General features: G+C 39.7%; 1 long non-coding RNA gene across 1 annotated transcript in view; it reads right to left on the bottom strand.

The window, feature by feature from the left end:
* Window positions 1-1,621: 1,621 nt before the first annotated feature.
* LOC144288576 (uncharacterized) overlaps window positions 1,622-18,836 on the bottom strand; it is a 30,138-nt gene continuing 12,923 nt past the window's right edge. Inside the window, exons 2-3 of the long non-coding RNA XR_013356545.1 lie at window positions 6,191-6,360; window positions 1,622-2,569 (exon numbers count right to left, since the gene is read on the bottom strand). This is a non-coding gene — a long non-coding RNA (uncharacterized LOC144288576). The remainder of the gene's footprint in view (window positions 2,570-6,190; window positions 6,361-18,836) is intronic.

Here is an 18,836-nt window from a genome sequence, read left to right as displayed (position 1 = left end):
ATCTGGAGTTTGGAGAGAGAGAGCTGAGCTGGAAATGTATATTTTGGAATTGTCAAAATATAGATGATACTTTAAACCTTGAGGCTAAATGAAATCAAGGAAATATTTATACAAAACACAATCTAAGAACTGAGCCCTCAGGTACTCTAAAAGTATAAGGAGAAAATGAGGTACTTACAAAGATATATGAGAAGAAATAGCCAATGCAGGAAGGATTTTGTGTCTTGGGAGAAAGTGAAAAAAAAATCTATCAAGAAGTCTAAAGTGATCAGTTTTGTAAAATGCTGCCACTAGATCCAGCAAGATAATCCCTAGAGTGGACCATTGTGGGGTTTTTTTGTGAGTTTTTTTCTTTTTTTTAGCAATTTAGAGGCCAGAAATGACTTTGTCAAGACCAGTTTCTATCAGGTGGTAGTGGTGCCTCTACCTGTTTGGAGTAGGTTTAAGAGAATGGCAGCCAAACTAAGTGCTTTTAAAGAAATTATTTGGAAAATAATTTACAGTGAATTATTGGACAGAATTTTTAACATGGATATTTTAGTAGAATTTCGATTATTACTCCCAACTGTGTAGCAAGTAGCTTGTTCTCCAGAATGGCAATGATTTAATCAATTGTGCCTAAGTAATGCAGCCTCCATAAAAACCCAAAAGGGGAAGGTTCAGCAACCCTCCTTACCAGTTTGAACACATGGAGATTTGGGGAGAGTGGTATGCCTGGAGAAGCTGTGGAAGGAATCTCCATGCCCTATCTTCATACTTTGCTCTATAATCTCTTCTATCTAGCTGTTCCTGAGTTATATCCTTTATAATAACCTATAATCTAGTAAGTAAAATGTTTCTCTGAGTTTGTGAGCTGCTCTAGCAAATTAATCAAACCTGAGGAGGAAGTGGTGGGAACCTCCAGTCATATAACCATTTGGTCAGAAACACAAGTAATGTGCTGAGCTTGAATTTGACATCCGAAGTGGGGGTGGTCTTGTAGGACGGAGCCCTTAACCTGCGGGATATGATGATGTCTCCAGGTAGCCAGTGTCATAATTGAGTTGAACTGTAGGACACCCAGCTGGTGTCCAGAGCATTGCTTTGGGTGTGGGAAGAAAACATGCCCCCATGCATTGGAAATTTGAGTCCCAGAACCAGACCTTTTAGTGACTTCAGAGCTTTCAATATGCCAGTCTATATTATGAATTTCTAGAAGATATACCAATTATTGTTTGCCAAACTTACTAGACCACAGAACCATTTGATTATATCCAAATGTGCCACTGACAAAGTTTGGTAAACACTGACCTAAATAAAACTGAGTAAAAAATCATAATGAATCTTTTGAACATGTGCACAAACACATACTAAATAGTAATTCTTCAAGTAGAGCAAAAATGATATGCTTGTGTTCCCATTCTCTCATCTGTTTGAATTAACTACGACATGAAAAAGCTCTCATCAGCCCCATTATGATTTTATTTAGTCTACATTTCATCACCATGCTTTTCTTTTGATCGCTGCTATAGCTATTTAACATTGTTTTTTTCAGGACTATACACCTACAAAAGTCATCATCAAGCAAAATAGGACAGTACAATTTAATAAAGTGAAAAACTCCTTTATTAGTCTCCCAAGAAAATAAAAACTAGTCATTGTTACTAAATTGTATTTTAAAAATAAGATAGTATTTGAGTACAGAAGAATTAAAATGTGATTATTAGGATAAAGAGCAAATGATTCTTACTGTGTCATCCTTTAGTAATTGGACCAGTATTAGCAGCTAGTGGTATCAAACAGGTTCTGACAGTTGATTAGTGAATTGAGGTATTTCTAAGTAATGAGGAATAGAATAATGACACTCACTCCTATATTATACATACATTTTCTTGGCGAACTATCCTTTGGCTATGTCTGCAGAATAATGGGATAAATGGAAACAGATCAAAATACTATACAGTGAATAATTTATTAGAGTCTTTTGAGAATTGATTCATTTTTTCTCTGCGTATATGCACAAATAAAAAATTACCTTATTCCTAGTGCCAACTTTCATCATAAGCTTTCTGGCAAGTGCTGGCAAGATGGTCTCTCATCTTGTGAGAGAATATAAAGATTAGTTTCTCTTCTAACCCAACCATACCAAAAAAAAATTATTACACAATGGTGAGAGGATGGAAGACATCAAGTCTAGAAAAGCAGTGTATAGAGTTTTGCTCGGAAGAACTGCAGAGAAGTTGGTGGGGGGGAAGTGAGGTTAAAAGGTTTCCCTATAGAGTGGCAAGAATTAATTGAACAGGCATTTGAATAATACCAGGTGCTGACATGGAATGAAGCAATGTCTTCAAAGGTCTTAGGAAAAAGTGGTTTGAAACTTAGAACTTCATAACCAGATAAATGATTAAAAGAAGGTGAGAAAAAAATGAAGCCATTTTAATAATGCAAGAACTCAAAGATTATTACCCACATATCCTTTATGGAAGAAATACTGATTTTTGCTTTAAATTACAATGTTCAAGAAAGGGTACAACACAGGAAACAAGACAGTGGCAACTGAGTATTTATCTTCATATAGGAATAAAGAGAGCTGGAAAGAAATCAAGAGGCTACATTAGAATTTGACGGTTGGGAATTTCTCAATTTGGAAAATATGAATTTTGTTTCTTTCATGGATCTAATTACTTAATTTACAGTTAAGTTGTTTACATAATCGTAAGTGTTTTGCAATCAATCTATAAACAGTATACAAAATATTTAATTATTTTTATAGGAATTATGTAAAATGTACCTTACATATTGCGAAATGGAAGGAAAAGGAAAGAAAGGCAAGGTGGAAGACAAGGTTAGTGTATTAATTCTATCCTCTTTCATGGTAGGTCATCAATTGATTCTTGAAAGTTGATAAAGAGTAGTGATTTAAGCATATATCACTTGCAATTTTAATGACCAGCATGAGAAGAGTTGCTAACATCATTTCTGAGATGTAGCACTGAGAGGTTGGGGAAAACTTACTTGCATTTTACATGAACCTCTGATGTTTGAGTTTCTGTTTGTGAATGCATTTTTTCCTACATTAGTATAAACTTAGAGAAAAAAAAAGCAAACCCTCGTCCATCTATTAGGATGCCTGCATCTAATAGAAAACCCCTATAATGAAATCTACTCAAGTCATAAGATGTTTCTCTTTTCTAACAGAGTCTGAAGGTCAGGCAGCTCCAGGATTTGCCAGGAATCTGGCTTTGCTTTGTAGTTGTCTTCCTCTGATCTCTGTGTTGGCTTCATTATGGTGGCTATTATGAGCAATGAAACCTTTTCTGGAAGCCCTTCAAAGAACTTTCCCTCCCATCTTATTGACCACAAATGTTTCCTGCAGTTACATACCCACAGCTAGACCAATCACTAATGGGGGGAATACGACCACCATCATTGGTATTGGCCAGTCAAGACCACACTCTGGGGCTGGGGCTATTCTCCCCTACAAGTCATGGTCTCCTGGAGAAGTATTGACACCTGAAGGAAAAAAAAGCGGTGCTCTATTAGAGAGGAATTGGAAGGATGGAGGGGAAGGCTGTGCATGCTATGAATAGTTGAATACTACAAAAAAAAAAGACTTCAGTGGTCTTGAACATTTTACTTCCTTTATGATTTATTCCTTACTGTTAGACATTTTAATAGAGGAGTGGGCTCTTCTCTTTGTATCCCCAAATGGTGCCCGAGTTTTTGAGTTAGGAACCAACGTCACTTTAAATACTGTAGAATCTTGGCACTGGTAGGTTTAACATTTATGCTTCCAACTACTTGGAACAGACCCCAGAGTTCCATAATATAGTAATCTGTGATTTTTCTAAAGTACAAAATTGAATTCTATGCCTTACTAGTCTACTATTCATTTAGGTAGAAAGCATGCCTAGCCGCCTAATTCAACATCTGTGTATCAAAATATCCCTAGTTTGTATTTGCCATATGTAGGCATTTTAAGAGGGAAATTATTTCCTACATGGTGTTCACTAAATTAGAGATCCAAGTCCCTTTCATCAGTGTCAAGTCAATTTATTGTATTCTACCTCTTTTGTGGTTTTGTTTCTTTTCTTCTTTTCTTTCTTTCTTTCTTTCTTTCTTTCTTTCTTTCTTTCTTTCTTTCTTCTTTCTTTCTTTCTTTCTTTCTTTCTTTCTTTCTTTCTTTCTTTCTTCTTTCTTTCTCTTTCCTTCCTTCCTTCCTTCCTTCCTTCCTTCCTTCCTTCCTTCCTCCCTCCCTCCCTCCCTCCCTTTCTTTTCTTTCTTTCTTTCTTTCTTTCTTTCTTTCTTTCTTTCTTTCTTTCTTTCTTTCTTTCTTTCTTTCTTTCTTTCTTTCTTTCTTTCTTTCATGATGATGGTTGCTACCATGGCACACTTACCTGGTCCTATTTTTTGCCACTCGCCTCTCTGTTCCTGCTTCAGTCAAACCCCGTTTTCCTTCATTTATTTGAATACTGGCTTTGAATTTTTATCTACTGGCCCTTAGGGAGTCAAATCGACATCTGGATTATTTCCCTTAATCTTGGTCCTACCAACTCACTGTTTTCATCTCTTCTACCACCAACCTATGCTGCTGAGGCCATGAGGTGCCAAGGATGCCTCATGGTAACATCTTTTCTGGGGTGGGACACATTATGTAATTATCACTCACTATATTAGCAGTTTATTTTTTAAGATTTTATTTATTTATTCATGAGAGACACAGAGAGAAAGGCAGAGCCACAGGCAGGGAGAGAAGCAGGCTCTCAGAGGGGAGCTTGTTGTGGGACTTGATCCCAGGACCCTGGGATCATGACCTGAGCCAAAGGCAGACACTCAACCACTGAGCCACCCAGGTACCCTAAATTAGCAATTTAAATCAATATTGCAAGCACTTTCAACTATTCAGTATTTTAAACTTAATTTCCTATTATTTAAATAAAATTTTGCATAATATCACTTGAAGTATTACATGATTCATTACATATATTAAGGAAAAGTCATTAAAATAAAATTCTCTGCTGAGAGTTCACAATTGACTTTTAGGTACGAGTAAATGTGTTAATATGTAGATGATTGAAAGAGCCACAGCATTTTGTTGTTTAACCTTAGTATTTTCTTTTTTTTTAAGATTATTTATTTATTTATTCATGATAGTCACACACAGAGAGAGAGAGGCAGAGACACAGGCAGAGGGAGAAGCAGGCTCCATGCAGGGAGCCCGACGTGGGATTGGATCCCGGGTCTCCAGGATCGCGCCCCAGGCCAAAGGCAGGCGCTAAACCTCTGCGCCACCCAGGGATCCCTATTTTCTATATTTACATAGAGAAAAACATTGCTTTCAGGGAAGGTTATGATCCATTTATCACTGTTTCTTTTTTCTATGTAGGTAGAGGTGTATATTAGAGTTGGTTACTCTACACTGCAATAATGTAGTAGTCACATTCATTTTCTTAAATATTAGCAAACTAAAATATGTCTAATGATTTTATTAGGAATATTATATATCCATAAAAGGAATAGTGCTAAACTAGCTGTTTTGCAAAGCGTGTTATATATGTGTTTAATGAAAATAAGAATTCTAGAATGAAGTATGGGAAACACTGGATTATGAAAGTTTTTATTATCCTAAGACTTCTCAAAGTCATTAATATGCTAATTTATGTTGGGTATCTCCAAGAAGCAGATATAGTTTGAGGCATTTCTAAAATCTATGACAAGGGGCGCCTGGGTGACTCAGTCGGTTGAACGTCTGCCTTAGGCTTGGGTCATGGTCTCAGGGTCCTGGGATCAATCCCTGCATTGGGCTCCTTGCTTGGCCGGGAGTCTGCTTCTCCCTCTGCCCCTCCTCCTGCTTGTGCTCTCTCTTTCTGTCTCAAATGGATAAATACGATCTTTAAAATAAAAAATAAAACCTATGACAAGAAACCCTTTTTCAATGAGCAGCTTTCTGGACTAGTTAAGTAAAAGAATTCCATGTGATACTCTTTGGAAACTTTGGACTAGATATTTCTTTAAATCTAATTAAAGAACAAACATTTGTAGAAAAGGTAAACTTCTAAAAGCGTTACCCTAAAGCTTTCCACGAACAAGTGTTAGGACCAATGTCCCCACAAAGCTATTGTGGGTATAGAAAGACTTTATTAGAAGAGTGATGTGAAGAGACCTAAAAAGTGCAGAGTTAAAAGTGCAGAGTACATGTGTATGGTGTTACCTTACTTTTCTTGGTTGTGGATATTGGGAAGCTCCAGATTAAAGTTGGATGTTGGTCATCAAGGTAGAATACCTGTGATTATGGCAATGCATCTCTAAAGGAGTAAGGGCCCAAAAGTCCTTCTTTTCTTATTCCCAGAGTGCCCTTTGACTTCTATATATGTTTGCCACCTGGAAAATGACATAAAAATATGAATATAGAAAGCCTGTGTTGGGGAAATTAGAAAATTCACCCACATGGGAAAAAATGCAAAGGTGAAGGCATCCATATTCATTTATAGCTGATCTTCTTTCTTTACTGAGAAAACAGAAGTAATCTGAAAAAAAACTTTTCCAAGTTTCCCACTATCCTTCTATAGCACAAGCTCTACTTTCTGTACCTTTGCATGAACCTGTTACCATCAAGAAACTTCATGTTCCCACTGACAGCAAACCCTTCCACTGTGCACTGGATCATGTCACTCAGGACATTCAATACATTGCTCCAGAAATTCTTCCTTCTTATAAAGATTTTGCTTCCCATTCCATTATTCCCATATTAAACTTATTGCTATTCTTTCCATATTAAAAACAAATTCTTCTCTTGACTCCACTTTGCCAACCAATTGCTGTCTCATATGTCTACTTCTGTGGAGAAGTTTTGCTACATCACTCTGCCAACACTTTTTTGTCAGGGTTCTCTTTTCCTTGAGCTCACTTTGAAAAATCAATGTCAAATCACACATTGATCATTTCTCTTGGTTTTACTTCTCCCTCACTGGTTGCTCCCTTGTTGATTCTTCTTGTTCTTTTCATCTTCTTAGTCCTGGTTCCTTTCTCCCCTCCACTTCTTTCTTTTTCTCTTCTCATTTCCTCTTCTTCCTTTTCCTTCTCCTTTCCTTTCCTCTGTCGTCTTCTGATTATACTTACTCCCTATGTGTCCTCTTTTCGTGGTTTTAAAACTGTCAATATACCTGCCATTTCCAAATTTCTACCTCCAACCCAGATCTCTACTAAATTCCATACTCATATATTCAGCTATCTAAAGTACAGCTCCTGCCAACACCTCCAAAATACAATTTGTGATATTCCAACTGAAATCTGTTCTGCCTCAGCCAATTGCATATCCATCCTTCTGGCTACTTAGGTTGAAACCTTGGAGTGATTCTTGATTTCTTTCATGCTTTTGCACTCTCACCCAATAGCTAGTCTTACTGGCTATATCATCAAAATATTTCCAGAATCCCACAACTTCCTATCACCCCCAATGCAAATATCATTATCATTTCATACAGATTAAAGATAAATTTTCATCCTTTACCTCCAATAATCTGTTATCAAAGCAGCAACTAGGATTATTCTCTTAAGGTAAATCAGAGCTTATTATTTCTCTACCAAAACCTTTTTATTCCCTTCTCATTCACAATAAAAGCTACATTCTTTATAATAGTCTACAAAGTCCTATATAATCACCGCCCCCACCCTTCAACTCACTAATTTTATCCCTTTGTTCTCTCTGTTCCTGCCAGATTGGCCCTTTTTACTCCTTCAGGAACGTGCCAGGCATGCTTCTTCTTCAGGGCTTTTGCACTAGCTGTTTCCTCTAGTTTGGGCCACTCTTCTAACATAGGGCCAGCCCTTCCACCTTCTTCGAGTCTTAGCTCAAATATTACTTGATCAGTGGACTTCCTGGGCCATCTTATTTAATACTATACCATGCACACCCTCCTCTGCACTCCTTATCTCTTTCATCGCCATTTTTTCCCCACAGCACTTATTTGCTTACTTAGTATGTTATCTGTTTCCTCTTGATAGAAATTCCATTAGAATGCCAATCTCTGTTTTGTTCACTGATGTGTCGTAAGTGCCTAGATCTATGACTACCATAGAGTGAATACTTGATAAATAGTGAATGAATGAATGAATTTGACATCTTACACAATGCACATATCTCAGCAATTTGACTTTTGGAAACATTACAGAGAATTCTTCATCTCATAAAAGATTAAGCTGAATAGAGCTATTTTGACTACCGTAACTAAGAGTGACATCTGTTCATAAATATATTGGGAATCTGACATAATCATCCAGCATTTTTTTTTATTCTAAGTAACACCTCTTTTGCTATTAATTTTTTCTCATTCTTTTTGTCAGACATTTTAGTATTAGAAAATAATTTTCTGTTCATCTACCATGTCCAAACTGTCAGAAATACTATCTCATGAGAAATTATTCTTGAAAGAAGACAAAATCAGTTTATATATGGATCCTGGTGCTCTTTAGATACTCAGAAAACTAGTATACTGCTCCTCAATTATAAGAAGATCAAAGGGGAAGTTTAGAAAAACTTTTATTGAGTTAAGAAGTTAAAGTCAAGTGTTAACTCTTTTTAGATAGATCTTCTTTCCTGAATGGGGTTGTGGCGCTTATCTTTTAAAAACCTTAAAAGAATACTCTTTCTCCCAACCCCTTTGAGCTGTGTGTCTCGGCACAGGCACCTAAACATATAATTTAAATTTCATTTTACAGCCACAATAAATGGTGTACTGACAATTTCCCCTATTTGATAATCATAAACAAAAGAATTTTGCCTTTCTCAACACTTGTAGAATATTTTCAAATTGATCACAAAGTATCCCAAAGAAATCTCAGTGAATTCATGTTTAGATTATAAAGTATCTTTTCCCTGGGACTGCTAACAGAAAGACTGACATGAACCTGATTTTGCCAAGAGCTATTTCATGGTAGCTACAGAGGATTTCAGGGCCATTTAGCTCTGGATCCAGCTATGCCTGAAGCTAGTACTCCTCTTGGACTCCTTAGTTATAAAAGGCCAAAGATGACTTCTTTCTGTGTAAGACCGTCTGAGTTGAATTCTTGCAATTGTCGCTCAAATAAACCCTCCATTAGGTGTTTGAATTCTAGTCGAATTCTAGCACTTGTCACTCAAATAAAACCTCCATCAGTAAGGAATCACATTGGGTTGCCCCATAAAAGGAAGGGAGGAGACAGGAACACAAGGGTAGGTAATGCTTCAGTAAGAAGATGAATATGTGCTGGCCTGGTGAGAGAGTGATCCCCTGAGAATGGGAAGAAGTAGGGGTGGCAAGTTAAATGGCAGAGCTTCCCCTCCCATTTAGCTTCCCTGGAATACTCCACAGAGACAGTACATGCAGGTCTATGAGTGCCTCAGCCTTAATAGCAGTAATGTGCGCCCCTATTATCAATCCTGTTGTCAGTGTAGACTTCAGGGCTTCCCAAAAATTGTGCTGGATCATAAGGTTTTCCAGTTGCTGTAAAATAGCCTCAATATGCTATGAAATATTTTCATCTCCACTGTGATGTAAAAAGAGGTTGGGAAGCTCCCAAAGAGGATTGCCACATGGAGCTACTATCATAGTGTCTGCAGTAGATAGAGTAATGGCCCTCCAAAGATGTCCATGTTAACCCCAGAATCTGAGTATGTTCAGGTACAGGGCAAGGGGGAATTAAATTTGCAAATGGAATTAAGATCATTGATCAGCTAACTTTAACATAACAAGATTGTCCGGGGCTATCCAGGAGGGATAGGCTCACAAGGGTCCTTAAATGGGAAAGAGAACGCAGAAGAGTCAGATTTGAGAAATGGTATCCTGAGAAAGACTTAATTTTGCTGGCTTTGAAGATGGCAGCAGGGGCCATTAACCAAGGAATGAGGGCAGCCTCTAGAAGCTGGAATGGAATGAGAAAATAGGTTCTCCCTCCAAGCTTCCAGAACGGAATACAGGTCTGCCAAACCTTGATTTTAACCCACTGAGACCCATTTCAGAATTCTGAGCTTTAGAACTATAATAAATCTGTGTTGTTTTTTAAGCCACTAGGTTTGTGGTAATTTGTTATAGCTGCCATAGAAAACTAACACAGTGTGTCATAGAGGACAGAGGTTCAGCTCTTACTGGCCAAGTCAGGCAGCACAAGGTGAAGGATGCTGACAGGTGTGGACTCAAGGGCAGGACTGCTCCATTTTGCTGTCACTTCTTAGCCCAGGATTCCCGGACATTTCTCAGAGGGTAGCAGGGTACATCAATAATGATGATTTTGACTCTCTCATCAACAGGAAGGGAAGGGATCCAAACCAGATTTAATTTTATCTGGAAAATTAGGTGGTCGCATCAGAGTATCATGAAACAAACTTGTACCCGGAAATATTCCATGCCAATTATATAACACTGATTCTAAATTTTGTTATTCTTTTGAAGTCACTTTTTCAAGTCTTCACAACTCTATCTGTAACCCCTCCCCATCCCCTCACCCCCCCACTGTCCTTTTCCTGGAGAATTTCTATTGTTTGAAGTTTATATATTTCTTCCGTTTGCCATTATCCTCACCAACAATAGCACTACTCCCCCTTTGTTGATAATCCCCACTAAACTTTCCAGATCTCTTTTTCAACTTGCATCTACTTTCTTCAGCAATACCCAAGTAACTATAGTCCCATCTCTTCTATTCTTGGCCATGTCTCCTACTTCCATGAAAGACATCAGGCCCTCCTCACTCCTTCCGTTCTTATCTTGAAGACATCCTGTTGTCCTTGTATCTTAAAGGTACTGATTGTCATGAATGAACATGAATTTATCCTCCGTTGGGGTTCTAACTTTTTTTTTTTAAACTCTGCTGGTTGCAGTTTGTTGAAAGCTTTCTTTTTATTCCATTCTCTGATTTTATTTTCTTCTGACTACTTTTTTTTGACTACTTTTCTACTGAATTCTAAACACATTTTAAAAAATAATCATTTGTCTATCAACTGCGCCAAATTTTTAATTAGAAGTTGACTTGCAGAAGTTTCTGCAGCTTCTGCTGTGTAATAAAAACATGGAGGAATTCAATTCAATTTCATTTCTTATGGAAGCATACCACTAATTGGACTAATAAATTTTTATTTTATTTATTTTTTTATTTTTTTATTTTTTTTACTTTTTTTTTTTTTTTTTTATTGGTGTTCAATTTACTAACATACAGAATAACACCCAGTGCCCGTCACCCATTCACTCCCACCCCCCGCCCTCCTCCCCTTCTACCACCCCTAGTTCGTTTCCCAGAGTTAGCAGTCTTTACGTTCTGTCTCCCTTTCTGATATTTCCCACACATTTCTTCTCCCTTCCCTTATTTTCCCTTTCACTATTATTTATATTCCCCAAATGAATGAGAACATATAATGTTTGTCCTTCTCCGACTGACTTACTTCACTCAGCATAATACCCTCCAGTTCCATCCACGTTGAAGCAAATGGTGGGTATTTGTCATTTCTAATAGCTGAGTAATATTCCATTGTATACATAAACCACATCTTCTTTATCCATTCATCTTTCGTTGGACACCGAGGCTCCTTCCACAGTTTGGCTATCGTGGCCATTGCTGCTAGAAACATCGGGGTGCAGGTGTCCCGGCGTTTCATTGCATTTGTCTCTTTGGGGAAAATCCCCAACAGTGCAATTGCTGGGTCGTAGGGCAGGTATATTTTTAACTGTTTGAGGAACCTCCACACAGTTTTCCAGAGTGGCTGCACCAGTTCACATTCCCACCAACAGTGTAAGAGGGTTCCCTTTTCTCCGCATCCTCTCCAACATTTGTTGTTTCCTGCCTTGTTAATTTTCCCCATTCTCACTGGTGTGAGGTGGTATCTCATTGTAGTTTTGATTTGTATTTCCCTGATGGCAAGTGATGCAGAGCATTTTCTCATGTGCATGTTGGCCATGTCTATGTCTTCCTCTGTGAGGTTTCTGTTCATGTCTTTTGCCCATTTCATGATTGGATTGTTTGTTTCTTTGGTGTTGAGTTTAATAAGTTCTTTATAGATCTTGGAAACTAGCCCTTTATCTGATATGTCATTTGCAAATATCTTCTCCCATTCTGTAGGTTGTCTTTGAGTTTTGTTGACTGTATCCTTTGCTGTGCAAAAGCTTCTTATCTTGATGAAGTCCCAATAGTTCATTTTTGCTTTTGTTTCTTTTGCCTTCGTGGATGTATCTTGCAAGAAGTTACTATGGCCGAGTTCAAAAAGGGTGTTGCCTGTGTTCTTCTCTAGGATTTTGATGGAATCTTGTCTCACATTTAGATCTTTCATCCATTTTGAGTTTATCTTTGTGTATGGTGAAAGAGAGTGGTCTAGTTTCATTCTTCTGCATGTGGATGTCCAATTTTCCCAGCACCATTTATTGAAGAGACTGTCTTTCTTCCAATGGATAGTCTTTCCTCCTTTATCGAATATTAGTTGCCCATAAAGTTCAGGGTCCACTTCTGGATTCTCTATTCTGTTCCACTGATCTATGTGTCTGTTTTTGTGCCAGTACCACACTGTCTTGATGACCACAGCTTTGTAGTACAACCTGAAATCTGGCATTGTGATGCCCCCAGATATGGTTTTCTTTTTTAAAATTCCCCTGGCTATTCGGGGTCTTTTCTGATTCCACACAAATCTTAAAATAATTTGTTCTAACTCTCTGAAGAAAGTCCATGGTATTTTGATAGGGATTGCATTAAACGTGTATATTGCCCTGGGTAACATTGACATTTTCACAATATTAATTCTGCCAATCCATGAGCATGGAATATTTTTCCATCTCTTTGTGTCTTCCTCAATTTCTTTCAGAAGTGTTCTATAGTTTTGAGGGTATAGATCCTTTACATCTTTGGTGAGGTTTATTCCTAGGTATCTTATGCTTTTGGGTGCAATTGTAAATGGGATCGACTCCTTAATTTCTCTTTCTTCAGTCTCATTGTTAGTGTATAGAAATGCCACTGACTTCTGGGCATTGATTTTGTATCCTGCCACGCTACCGAATTGCTGTATGAGTTCTAGCAATCTTGGGGTGGAGACTTTTGGGTTTTCTATGTAGAGTATCATGTCATCGGCGAAGAGGGAGAGTTTGACTTCTTCTTTGCCAATTTGAATGCCTTTAATGTCTTTTTGTTGTCTGATTGCTGAGGCTAGGACTTCCAGTACTATGTTGAACAGCAGTGGTGAGAGTGGACATCCCTGTCTTGTTCCTGATCTTAGGGGAAAGGCTCCCAGTGCTTCCCCATTGAGAATGATATTTGCTGTGGGCTTTTCATAGATGGCTTTTAAGATGTCGAGGAATGTTCCCTCTATCCCTACACTCTGAAGAGTTTTGATCAGGAATGGATGCTGTATTTTGTCAAATGCTTTCTCTGCATCCAATGAGAGGATCATATGGTTCTTGGTTTTTCTCTTGCTGATATGATGAATCACATTGATTGTTTTACGGGTGTTGAACCAGCCTTGTGTCCCAGGGATAAATCCTACTTGGTCATGGTGAATAATTTTCTTAATGTATTGTTGGATCCTATTGGCCAGTATCTTGTTGAGAATTTTTGCATCCATGTTCATCAGGGATATTGGTCTGTAATTCTCCTTTTTGGCGGGGTCTTTGTCTGGCTTTGGAATTAAGGTGATGCTGGCCTCATAGAACGAATTTGGAAGTACTCCATCTCTTTCTATCTTTCCAAACAGCTTTAGGAGAATAGGTATGATTTCTTCTTTAAACGTTTGATAAAATTCTCCTGGGAAGCCATCTGGCCCTGGACTCTTGTGTTTTGGGAGGTTTTTGATGACTGCTTCAATTTCCTCCCTGGTTATTGGCCTGTTCAGGTTTTCTATTTCTTCCTGTTCCAGTTTTGGTAGTTTGTGGCTTTCCAGGAATGCGTCCATTTCTTCTAGATTGCCTAATTTATTGGCGTATAGCTGTTCATAATATGTTTTTAAAATCGTTTGTATTTCCTTGGTGTTGGTAGTGATCTCTCCTTTCTCATTCATGATTTTATTAATTTGAGTCTTCTCTCTCTTCTTTTTAATAAGGCTGGCTAATGGTTTATGTATCTTATTAATTCTTTCAAAGAACCAACTCCTGGTTCTGTTGATCTGTTCCACAGTTCTTCTGGTCTCGATTTCGTTGAGTTCTGCTCGAATCTTTATTAGCTCCCTTCTTCTCTTGGGTGTAGGATCTATTTGCTGTTTTTTCTCTAGCTCCTTTATGTGTAAGGTTAGCTTTTGTATTTGAGTTCTTTCCAGTTTTTGAACGGATGCTTGTATTGCGATGTATTTCCCCCTTAGGACTGCTTTTGCTGCATCCCAAAGATTTTGAACGGTTGTATCTTCATTCTCATTAGTTTCCATGAATCTTTTTAATTCTTCCTTAATTTCCTGGTTGACCCTTTTATCTTTTAGCAGGATGGTCCTTAACCTCCATGTGTTTGAGGTCCTTCCAAACTTCTTGTTGTGATTTAGTTCTAATTTCAAGGCATTATGGTCCGAGAATATGCAGGGGACAATCCCAATCTTTTGGTATCGGTTCAGACCCGATTTGTGACCCAATATGTGGTCTATTCTGGAGAAAGTTCCATGTGCGCTTGAGAAGAATGTGTATTCAGTTGAGTTTGGACGTAAAGTTCTGTAGATATCTGTGAAATCCATCTGGTCCAGTGTATCATTTAAAGCTCTCGTTTCTTTGGAGATGTTGTGCTTAGAAGACCTATCGAGTATAGAAAGAGCTAGATTGAAGTCACCAAGTATAAGTGTATTATTATCTAAGTATTTCTTCACTTTGGTTAATAATTGATTTATATATTTGGCAGCTCCCACATTTGGAGCATATATATTGAGGATTGTTAAGTCCTCTTGTTGAATAGATCCTTTAAGTATGATATAGTGTCCCTCTTCATCTCTCACTACAGTCTTTGGGGTAAATTTTAGTTTATCTGATATAAGGATGGCTACCCCTGCTTTCTTTTGAGGACCATTCGAATGGTAAATGGTTCTCCAACCTTTTATTTTCAGGCTGTAGGTGTCCTTCTGTCTAAAATGAGTCTCTTGTAGACAGCAAATAGATGGGTCCTGCTTTTTTATCCAGTCTGAAACCCTGCGCCTTTTGATGGGGTCATTAAGCCCGTTCACATTCAGAGTTACTATTGAGAGATATGAGTTTAGTGTCATCATGATATCTATTCAGTCTTTGTTTTTGTGGACTGTTCCACTGAACTTCTTCTTAAAGGGGAATTTTAAGAGGCCCCCTTAAAATTTCTTGCAGAGCTGGTTTGGAGGTCACATATTCTTTTAGTTGCTGCCTGTCTTGGAAGCTCTTTATCTCTCCTTCCATTTTGAATGAGAGCCTTGCTGGATAAAGTATTCTTGGTTGCATGTTCTTTTCATTTAGGACCTTGAATATATCCTGCCAGCCCTTTCTGGCCTGCCAGGTCTCTGTGGAGAGGTCTGCTGTTACCCTAATACTCCTCCCCATAAAAGTCAGGGATTTCTTGTCTCTTGCTGCTTTAAGGATCTTCTCCTTATCTTTGGAATTTGCAAGCTTCACAATTAAATGTCGAGGTGTTGAACGGTTTTTATTGATTTTAGGGGGGGATCTCTCTATTTCCTGGATCTGAATGCCTGTTTCCCTTCCCAGATTAGGAAAGTTTTCAGCTAGAATTTGTTCAAATACATATTCTGGCCCTCTGTCCCTTTCGGCGCCCTCGGGAACCCCAATTAAACGTAGGTTTTTCTTCCTCAGGCTGTCGTTTATTTCCCTTAATCTATCTTCATGATCTTTTAATTGTTTGTCTCTTTTTTCCTCAGTTTCCCTCTTTGCTGTCAACTTGTCTTCTAGGTCACTCACTCGTTCTTCCACCTCGTTAACCCTCGTCGTTAGGACTTCTAGTTTGGATTGCATCTCATTCAATTGGTTTTTAATTTCTGCCTGATTAGCTCTAAATTCTGCAGTCATGAAGTCCCTTGAGTCCTTTATACTTTTTTCTAGAGCCACCAGTAGCTGTATAATAGTGCTTCTGAATTGGCTTTCTGACATTGAATTGTAATCCAGATTTTGTAACTCTGTGGGAGAGAGGACTGTTTCTGATTCTTTCTTTTGAGGTGAGGTTTTCCTTCTAGTCATTTTGCTCAGTGCAGAGTGGCCAAAAGCAAGTTGTATTGGGAGAAAGAGAAAAAGAGAGGAGAGAAAGAAGGAAAGAAAAGAGAAAGAGAAAAAAAAAAAAAGGGAAGAAAAAGAAAAAAAAAAGAAAAAAGGGAAGAAAAAGAGAAAGAAAAAGAAAGGAGAAAAAAAGGGGGTGGGGGAAGGAAACAAATCAAAAAGCAAAACAAAACAAAAACAAAAACAAAAACAAACAAACAAAAAAAGAACCACCGGGGAGTATCTTCTGATTCTGTGTTCTTTAAGTCCCTTGGCTTCTCCTGGAAGTTGTCCGTCTAGCTGGTGTTCTGGGGGAGGGGCCTGTTGTGCTGATTTTCAGGTGTTAGCAGTTGGAGCTGCTGTGTCCCTGCCTGGTGCAGGGCTCGGTGGGGGTTGTTTACCCCGTGAGGCCGCAGGAGGAACAGCCCCAGTGGCGGGGCAGCTCTGGAGCCCTGGATTCAGCTCCGGCAGGAACTCCGTCTGCAGGGCCTGGAGTCTCCGGGGCGGGGCCGCTGATCTGCTCAGCTGGGGCAGGAGCGTCCTCGCTGTCCTGGGCCCTCCCGGCCTCTGCCTGTCCCGGGGGGAGGGGGGATCCTGGGCTGTGTCCCGGCGCCCTGTGCTCCGGAGCCTGCGCTGGTGGATTCGCGCTCCCAGGCCGCGCAACCCCCTCCGCGGAGCTGCCGCCCGAGCCCCTCCGAGCTGCTCCTGGAACCGCGCAGCCCCCTCCGCACGGAGCCTCTTCCTCTGCCCGAGCCCCTCCGAGCTGCTCCTGGGGCCGCGCAGCCCCCTCCGCGGAGCCGCCGCCCGAGCCCCTTCAGCTGCTCCGGGTCCCGCCGGGTCCCGCCGTGCGCGCTGCAGCCCTTAGGGAGCTCGGCGCACTCTCCTGGGCGCGCAGTTGCTGTTACTGTCCCCGGGAGCCGGAGGGCCTCCTCGCCCTCCTGGTCCTGCTCCAACTCCCCACGAGCCCCTTTCCCCCGGGAAGGTCGGTGCAGCTCCTGCGTCTCCGGGACGGGGCTCTCCTGTCCTGGGGACACTCGCCCCGGCCTCAGCCCGGCTCCTCGCGGGGCCCCTCCCCCTTGGAGGCCTTTGTTCCTTTATTTCTTTTTCCCCGTCTTCCTACCTTGATAGATGCGCGAACTCTTCTCACTGTAGCATTCCAGCTGGTCTCTCTTTGAATCTCAGGCCGAATTCATAGATTTTCAGGATAATTTGAAGGTTTTCTAGGTAGTTTGGTGGAGACAGGTGATTTGGAGACCCTACTCCTCCGCCATCTTGCTCCTCCCCCCATAAATTTTTATTATTGGTGGTACTTGGTCACATTTTTGCCAGACTGATATTTCCCCCCAACTACTCTGAGTAGTGATAGGAAGGTATAGACTACACCCCCAGACCTTTAATTTTACTTGTGGACTGTGTCTTGGATAGTCACATGCTAATTTTCATATATCTTGAAGAACTTTCCACATTACACTACAGCATAAAGAGTGACTTTGCCATTCTTTCTTATAAAAATCACTTGGTATATATTGGTTGAATTGCAGTTTCAGACGTATTGTTTGTTTTAATTAGATGGATAAAAATATATATTGCCCAAAGGTGAAAAGACTTTTTTCAAAATGGTCAGATTCTTCACTTTTTCCATTATTACTGGTAAAGAAGAAAAGATTACCTTTATTCTATTTAGCCTACTCCCTGAGGGACGCATTTTTTTTTTCATTGAGTTTCACTGATGCATTAGCATCTATGACACAGCAGAAGCTGAGACATTACAAATGTCTGTAATTGTTTGCATTGCTGTAGGGAATATAATGTTGTTAATATCTGTTACTGGGCTAAATGAATGAATTAAGTAGCCAGAAACAAATATGATTGTCAAGCATGATTTAGTTGGCTTATAGCTTTAGAACAGCTGCCAAATTTAATATGGAGGGTGGAAGAGAGTTTCATAAATTTGCAACCAACATTTGCAGTGTTGGACACCTCTGCTTCTCCACTAGATGGAGGCCTTGCTTTGCTTTAAAGCTTGTGGACAGCCCAGATGCCACAGCATGCCTTAAAATGAATGGCATTCTATGGGGGTTTTCCTTTTCATTCTGTGTTCCGTTGCTCTTTCTATTGTTAGCCATCAATTGTGCATTGTGCATGCTTTTGTCCTTTGGAGTGGGCCATAAAAGAAAGAGGATCAAGTCAGAAGTGGGGACAGTAGGGAAGTCAGAGGGTAGAGGCCGTTCTAAGTGCAAAGCCCTACTGTGAGGAAGGCGGATGTGTGTTTATTTATTTATTTATTTATTTTTTTTTTTAAATTTTTTATTTATTTATGATAGTCACAGAGAGAGAGAGAGAGAGGGAGAGGCAGAGACACAGGCAGAGGGAGAAGCAGGCTCCATGCATCGGGAGCCTGACATGGGATTTGATCCCGGGTCTCCAGGATTGCGCCCTGGGCCAAAGGCAGGCGCCAAACCGCTGCGCCACCCAGGGATCCCTGTGTGTTCCTTTAATTCCTCTATTTACCCCATCATATCAACACCCTCTCGGCCCCCTGCTCTTGGATACATAGGATATGCCTATGGCATTTCTGATTTATATCAAGACATACCTTCTCAGTGTCCCATTTCCTCATTTGGATTCATATGCATATTTGGTTCATCTAATAACACTGTACTCATTGAACAGCTCTTATGCATTGGGCTTCCCCACTGCACATTTTCTGGC

The sequence above is a fragment of the Canis aureus genome, chromosome 18, assembly GCF_053574225.1.
Source record: "Canis aureus isolate CA01 chromosome 18, VMU_Caureus_v.1.0, whole genome shotgun sequence".
NCBI classification, from domain to species: Eukaryota; Metazoa; Chordata; class Mammalia; order Carnivora; family Canidae; genus Canis; species Canis aureus.
Note: the sequence above shows the minus strand (reverse complement) of the source record. Positions and strands in the feature narration are given on the sequence as shown.